This window comes from Moschus berezovskii, chromosome 4 (genome assembly GCF_049115385.1).
Source record: "Moschus berezovskii isolate FMDL1 chromosome 4, NW_MosBer_1.0, whole genome shotgun sequence".
NCBI lineage: Eukaryota > Metazoa > Chordata > Mammalia > Artiodactyla > Moschidae > Moschus > Moschus berezovskii.
Genome location: NC_142463.1, coordinates 104368835 through 104377553, shown reverse-complemented (window position 1 = coordinate 104377553; position 8719 = coordinate 104368835).

Here is an 8719-nt window from a genome sequence, read left to right as displayed (position 1 = left end):
GATTTAGAAGTGATAAAGCTGGAAGCTCAGGACATGGTGTCAGAATGATGTTGGAGTTTAAGATTTCAGAGTTGGAACTCTTCCATGTCATGACAAAGGCAATAGGAACGGGTGTTTCAAGTGGAGTAAAGGTAAAGATCATTGGGGTATTAAAGAACTAAGGGAGTTTCCATATCAAGCTGCCAGGGTAGGTGGCTCGCGTGTTTGAGCTTTTGTTCTATCTTATTAAGCCTAACTGTATTTTTTTTTATATAAAAGGAAAATTGAAGTGTCTTAATTTAGAAAACAACAATAGCAACAATAAAATAATTATGGGCTTAGAGTGTTGGGTCAGTAAATCAAGGTGTTTAAATGAATCTAGAATTATGCAAGACTGGGGAGGAGAAGATGAAGCCAACTTCCAGTCCTGGTATAAGAGTGATGAAGAATAGCAGAGAATATGAAGGAGAATTTAGCTTGACGGAATGAACTCCAAAGTAGGAGGGGTTGCATGCAAATGTCTTGGAAAAATAAGGGCCTGAGGGTGGCACTAGGGAGCTAGGAGTGTCTCAGTTCCCCCATTTTCTGATATAGGAGGGGAAAACCCTGTAGGAATGCAAATGAAGCCGTGTTTGAGGGTAACTTCGGTGTAATTTAAATGAGTGGGTTGAGGGAAGTTCTCTAAAGAGGAGTTTCTGTGTGAGGTATCAGAGAAATGACGGGACCAAGGTTGAAAGTAGGAGAGTTCTGCATTTGGGGCAGAGTCCAAAGATTATAGAGATGGCAACCACTTGTGCAATGAATCAGCCTTAAGGCTCCCAACTTGGTTCCAGAGTTGTTCGGTGCCAGTTTTGACTGAAGGCCTCCCAGGGCTGTGGAGTTCAGTGTCCTCAGGCCTGCCTTTCAAGGTTCTGAGGGAAAGATTAAGCATTCCATCTCTGAAAAGACATTCTGGGGAAAAGGGAATGGAATAGTAGTTTGAACAGTGATCACAAAGAGGAACCAGTAAACTGGATTAAAGGAACAACTGGAGGTGGGGCCTTCAATCACACCTTTATCAAGTCTTGACCTCCTACCAGGAATTGGCCATGCTCATTGCTACATCCCCAGTATCAAGTGTCTGGCACATATGTGTTCAATAAATATTTGTTGAAGGAATAAATTGTTCACTAACTTATGTTCAGATTAGTCTGTGAGTATTTGGAAAAAAGTAAAGAGTCTGACCTCTTTCAGCAGTCTCTGAATGGCAGCAGTAGTGGGTAAGCCAGGAAATGACACCTCTGGGAGAGCCATGTTGGAAGGGTACTCCGCACACCAAGCTGGGTCTCCCTCTTGGAAAACTTTTAGAGGAGCCCCATGACTAAGAACAGGTAAAGGTCAAGTGCTCAGAATGTCAACCAAGGATTGCTTTCTCTGTGAAACATTAACTTCTGACAGGAAGCGGGCGCTCAACACTGACAGCCTCATTGTGGTAAAGTGGCCCCTTCAGCTAAGAGAAGAGTTTGGGTATAAACGGAAGTTTTAGTGACAGAAGCACTTAGTGTTTTTGTAATAGATGGACTTTTTTGGAACCTTCTTCTGATATATTTATCATGGGTAGATACTAGAGAGTAATATAAAACATGAACTCTTAGTTATTAAATCTTTATTATTATATTTAGATTGAAAAGACCGAACTGAGTAGAATTTACACCGTACAAAAACTTTTCTCAAATTATTCATGTTAACTGCTAGAGGAACAAGTATTGTTCTTGATCAAGTACCAACTGCCTACCTACCTTACGGTCCCAAACCCAATTAGTAACATCAAACTGGTACTTGCACTACAATATTTATATTTTTAACTGCATATAAAACTCTCATGGTAGAAATTCAAACGTAAGTAGACCTATTAGGGAAATTTGGGAGGTAGAGATAATCTACCTTCATACGCACTCTAAATCAGGTGGATTCCTTGAACTGTCTTTCACAGCACCTTTAATCACCCCACGTAGATACCACCTACTCAAAATATACACGGGCTTTCCAGGTGGCGCTAGTGGTAAAGAACCTGCCTGCCAACGCAGGAGACATAAGAGACTTGGGTCAGGAAGATCCTCTGGGAGAGGAAATGGCAACCCACTCCAGTACTCTCGCCTGGAGAATCCCATGGACAGGGGAACCTGGTGGGCTACAGTCCACAGCATAGGGTCACAAAGAGTCAGACACGACTGAATCGACTTAGCGTGTATGCATGCAAATGTACAAAGGGGAGCCCTGGCATCACTCAGTGATCATGAGTCCTGGTTTGACATTAAAGCCCATGACTGAAGCACCTCTTATGATAAGGAAAGTCTGAATCACCCCCAGACTTCCCTCTGTTACATTTCTGAGTCATTTCCTTTTCTTCTGACCCAAACTGGGTACATGCAGGAACTATCCAAAAGTAGAGAGTTTTGGAACCACAAGGACATTTGAAATCATCGAGTTCAGTGAAACTGTGGCCAAGAGAACGTGCCTTTTGCCCCGTTGCACAGGCTCTTGTCAGACAGCTCAAGGCCCTCTTCTCTAGAAGCTGATCTCACAGCAGATTTGGGACTCCAGCTGAAATTTTTTGTTGTTGTTTTTAGAAGTAAACAAACAAACGACTCAAGTTGGAAGTTTGAGAGGAATTCAGGGCCCAGAGAAACAAGCTGGTGTCTCATGGTGTTCCCTTCAAGTAATCTGACCCGTCACTGGTGCTCCCACAGTGGACCAAGGAGAGGACTTACGTAGGACCAGCATGTTATAACTTTCCACCTTGGGACTGTTAACATTTTAGACCAGATACTTTGTTACGGGAACTGTGCTGTGGATTTTAGGATATTAACAGCCCCCTCATTCTCTACGCACTAGATGCTCAGTGAGGACAATCAAAAAAGTCCCCAGACATTGCCATGTGTCCCCTGGGATCCCCTGGTTGGGAGCCACTGTGCTGACTAAAGGAAGAGGTTCTTGTAACTCATGCCTGAGGCTCTTTAGTCCTCTCAGCTGTGCCTTTTGTTATTCCTGCACCCTTGTGCCTGGATTCTCTCTCACCTTTCCCCCTGGGGCCTCTAGGCCTTCATCAGATGGGATCCTCAGATGGGGGCCCTGAAAGTGGCACCTGTGGTGAAAATGGGAAGCAAAAGTTTCTACCCTTCCCCTCTTGCACCAGGGGGATCACCCTGGCTGGATAGGAATTTACATAATTGGTTAAAATAAGACAAAACCTGTGCAAGGCTTAACTCTCAACTGTAACTGCTGTGAATCAAGGAGAGAGCAGAACTTTAAGCCCCTTTCCTATCTTGACAGTGGGCTGGGAAGGGGAGATAAGGGCATACCAAAGGAATCTGCCCTTTCTGCACAATTTCCCCTTGACTCAGCTATCCTACTTCCCCTCCCCAGCCCACACTCATCCTCATCAATGCCCATATTTAGCACTGCAAGCCTGTGTTGTCACAGAAAGACAGAAACCAGATGGTTGCTATGAAGATTTGTTTACACACACACACACACACACACTCTCACACACACTCACACACACCCGAGGGCACGGCCCAGACTGAGCAGTGGCAATGAGCTACAGTTCTGGGATGTGTGTTTTTCTTTCTCTTCACTTGCTGTTACCCCATCACCTCTTCTGTTTGCCCCACGTTTTCATGCTGCTGCTTCCTGCTCCCAGATAACACTTCCTCCTGACCAGTACTGTTCTTGAACATTTCCTTTGCCTCAAGAAATCACAGTTTAAGAACAGAATTACTTAATCTCCACCCCTTAATCTGTAATATGAGGAAAATTATAATACAAACCTTAGATGGCTTTTGCTAGAATTAAATTAGATATATATAAAGAAACTTGTGGCTGACAAAGTACATTCTCAGTGAATAGAATTTGTTCCTATGCTAAAATAAAGCCTGTGGGAACCAGTCACAGGTGCCTTTGGAAATCTTGGCTCATGCTTTCTCTTTGATGGAAGAGGAAAGCTATTGAGGGAGTATCCTTTGTCCTGTAGAATGATGAAGAGCAGAATTGTGTGTAGGGGGAAGACTGCCTTGTTTTTTGCCTTTGTCATACTTGGTTGGAAAGCCGTTTGGGGAAGGAAAATCTGCATGTATGATCTCTTCCTCTCTGCAGTCTGAAATGAAGGCCACAGGAAAGAAAAGACACAAGACATAAAACCATTGCCTGGCTGAAATGGAAGCACATAAAGGAGGCAGAATGTTCTCTGGGCCTTGGGCTCTGTTGCCTCTTCTCCAGCAGACCCCTCTCCAAGAGAAGCCTGCCTATGTCGGAGTAACAGGCTGGGGCTTATTCCTACTGTAGATTCTGTGCATGCTGTCTGTTGATTTTGGGGGAAGATAAACAAAAACCTGGAATTTTCTGGAACTTCCCTGGTAGTCCAGTGGCTAAGACTCTGTGCTCCCAATGCAGGGGGCCCAGGTTCCAACCCCTGGTCAGGGAAGTAGATCCCACTTGCCCCAACTAAGACTCAGCACAGCCAAATAAATAAATAATTTTTTTTAACTGGAATTTTCTAATATCAGATAAAGAGTAGGTACTTCCACCCCTGAAAATAGGTAAGATTTCTCTTCTTCAGCTTGAATTTAGTGTGGAACTATGTTCCTACAGGAAGTCTGAGTTTTTCTCAACACACTGAGGAAAATAGAAGACATTATGTCCCTTGCATTTTCACCTCTGTCCTATGTCACAAAACAGACATTGCTGTCCTGTTTTTACAGATTTAAAAAAAAAAATTTGAAAAGAGAAAGATAAATTCTAAACTGAGAATTGTGGTTACATCTGGAAGGGAATTAGACGAATGGAATTGGAGGTGATAATCAAAGGAAATTTAGTCTCATCTATAATGTTTTGCTTTTGTTTACAAAGAGTATTTAACTATGTGATTAAAATTAAAATTTGAATACTAAGACTATTTTAAATAGTAAGACTATTTGACAAACTTTTAATGAAGCTCAGAAAAGATAATTTATCTAAGGTCATTTGATAATCACAGACTCCAGAGTCCATGGCTGCCTACCACCCCCATCCCAACCCAGATCACATGTCCTGTGCATACCTTCATAGAGAACTAGGTTTGAAGCCAAGAGGGAGTCCTGAGCTTTCGCTCTCCTGGGCAGTGGGGTCACTGTAGTGGACCCTAGACCTTAGCTTGCTTTTTTTTTTTTTTCCATATCACTAAAGGGAAGTATAATCAAACCATGTCAGACCAAGTTGATGACAACCCTATGACTTGGTCTGTGAAGTATGACTAAATCACATAGACTCAAAGGGAATAGGGAAGGATATAAAGCAGGACTGATAAAGAAGATTATGTTTTGCACTTAAGATTTCAATTGGATGTTTCAGCTGGGGTACCAAGATATAATAGATATGGAATTCCAAAGGGTGACACCAGACAGAAGTGCAGAGGTTTCAAGGAAATTACCAAGGACCAGCTCCACAATTCTTGAACCCTGTTATCCATTTTAAGAATATAGAAAGTGGAGATAGGATTTACAAGACAGATTTCTTTGGAGAGAGCTAGGACCCTGTTGTGAGTCACATCCAATCTTGGGGAGAAGGTGTAGGCAGTACTCCCCTCTTTTCACTGAAGCATCTGATGTTTGTTCCTGGGTAAGAGGTGATCATTAGACTGTGTATGACTCACAGGAGAGGAATTTCAAGGCAAAAATTGGCTAACAAGGGAGTCTGAGGTAACAGAGCTACCTCTTGGAAGTAACTGCACCCTCTTCCGACAAAGGGTCAAATATACATGAATCCTGGGAACTGAGTATGGAGCCAGTTTCAATCCTGCTCAAGAGAACTCCTGGAAACATAGTGGGACTCTTAACAAAAGGTTCTGTGTAGAATGGACCTCTGGAAAACAAAAGGATAAGAGAGGGAGTGGCAGCCATAGAAATACATTGTGTCATGTCACTTAACTTCAGGGAAGCTGATGTTGCCTTTGGAGGGCCCAGCAGGGAATCCTCTGATGGATCCACACAAATGCCCAGGAGACAGTGAGCTTTCAATGTTAGCATGAGAGCATGAGGCCACCAAGAACTTTCCTCCCACTTCCTTATGCTCCCTTCCGGGAGGTGTCAGTGTCAGCATCTAAGAAGTGAAGGAGAAGCCAACTACTGCCCTTCCACAAAGCCAGCTTGCCAGCTGTATTGGTCCTAACCGATCACTGCAGATGCTGACTGCAGCCATGAAATTAAAAGACGCTTGCTCCTTGGAAGGAAAGTTATGATCAACCTAGATAGTATATTAAAAAGCAGAGACATTACTTTGCCAACAAAGGTCCGTCTAGTCAAGGCTATGGTTTTTCCCATGATCATGTATGGATGTGAGAGTTGGACTGTGACGAAAGCTGATCGCCAAAGAATTGATGCTTTTGAACTGTGGTACTGGAGAAGACTCTTGAGAGTCCCTTGGACTGCAAGGAGATCCAACCAGTCCATTCTAGAGGAGATCAATCCTGGGTGTTCATTGGAGGGACTGATGCTAAAGCTGAAACTGCAATACTTTGGCCACCTCATGCAAAGAGTTGACTCACTGGAAAAGACTCTGATGCTGGGAGGGGTTGGGGGCAGGAGGAGACGGGGTTGGGGGCAGGAGGAGACGGGGATGACAGAGAATGAGATGGCTGGATGGCATCACCGACTCAATGGACATGAGTCTGAGTGAACTCTGGGAGTTGGTGATGGACAGGGAGGCCTGGCGTGCTGTGATTCATGGGGTCGCAAAGAGTCGGACACGACTGAGCGACTGAACTGAACTGTGGCGGCGGGGTGGAAACACTATCACCTATAATGAAGACTGATGTGTTTGTCCAAATATTTCTGAATCATGAGTATGTTCTGCTACTACAGAATTGAACTTTAATTTTTATTACATCCCTTCAATTGGTACTTGTTAAACATTCCAACTATCATATTTGTAGTTATTCTATGAGGCATTTAATTGGCACTCATGAAGTGAGATTATTCCTTTCAGTTTGTAGTCTAAAGTGCTTTTGAAAGGCTAAGATCCTCTCCACAATAAAGCAACTTGAAAGAAGGGAGTTTTAGGGACTTGGGGTTTGGTAAATCTGGCTGAGACCAAGGGAATTTAAAATAGACTCAAAGTCATTTGGGACCTTGAGGATCAACTAGTTCTAACTCTTCCTGAATTAACCTTTTCCGCAGCACCTTGCCAAGTGATCATTTAGTTTTTTTTCTTGAATAACTCCAGTGTCTTAGAATGTACTACGATCTTCACCCTCTTAAAACTCTTCAAGCATGTGAGGACAACTTCTCCATATATCTCATTTCACTAAACATTCTTCCTTCCTTCAGTTATTGCTCCTTGACCTGGTATGGACTTCTGGCATCTCCCTGACTACTTTCTGGATGAGTTCCAATGGTGTCAATATGCATCTCTAAGTTTGGTCCAGATATGACCTACCTGAGGCAAGAAGGAATAAATCATCACCTCCTGGTTGTAGACTTGGACTGTGAGAGTCTTAGGTCCTCTCAGATATTCTTCAGTGTGAACCCTATCACACCACTGACTCATTAAAACTAATTAAAACCTAGAGGTGTAATGTTGGGATGAAATAGAGTTGTTTTATTTTCATTTTATAAATAGTAAATATATTTGCTTTATAAAACTTGTAAGTAATAGAGATTAAAATCTTCATTCAAAAAAACTACAAAGGCAGTCTTCCTTGGTCATTTCTCAAATCCTGGTCCTTTAGTTATACATCCTTCCAAATTTTTTTCTGCCTGTTTACATGTATATATACATTTAGAAATATGTAGTTGTATAGGATTTTTCAAACACACACAGTACCAGATGGTTTGTTATTATACATCTTTTTTCATTATAATTCAGACACGTTTTCATATATGTACATATAAAGCTATCTCACTCTTTGTAGCTGCAAGGATCCCATAATATGAATGTGTAACAGTTTAACCATTCTGTTGTTGGGACATAGATTGTTTCTATTTTTTGTTATTACAGAGTTTCACAGAAAATTGAACAATACCAGACTCCATTGTCAGACTTTACAGAGGAGAAGTCTGAGTTCCATATCTCAGGCCAAAATGAGAAAAATTAAAATTGAAATGTCAACCAAGTTTACTACCCCTTTCATCAAGTTTAAACCCCTTTCAAGTTTACTGTTCCTCATTGTTGTTTTTGTTTGTTTTTCTCAAGATCATCTCAGCTAGTCTTGGCTCTTTGGTCTTCCAAGTAAGTTTTGGAATCAATTTATCCATTTCCTTATTTGGAACCACATTCAACCTATGCATCAGTTTGAAGGAGAACTGACATTTTTACGATTATGAGTCTTCCTATAATGTGAACATGATTTGTGTCTCTATTGGGTTTTGTTTAATGTATTTCAATAGAATTTTACAATTTTCTCCCTATAGTTTTACACAGAGTGGAAGAGACTGCTAGTTACGCTTCCTTTCTTCTATAGCAACAGAATTCCCAGTTTTTAGCTAGGTACACAGACACTCAGAATAAAGACTCTCTTGCAGGTAGGAGACCATGTAACTAATTTCTAGTGGTGTGTGCCTGTGCTCAGTCGCTCAGTCATATCTGACTCTTTGAGACCCTTTGGAGTGTAGCCCTCCAGGCTCCTCTGTCCATGGGATTTTTCAGACAAGAATACTGCAGTGGGTTGCCTTTTCCTTCTGCAGGGTATCTTCCCAACCCAAGAATCGAACCCATGTCTCCTGCATCT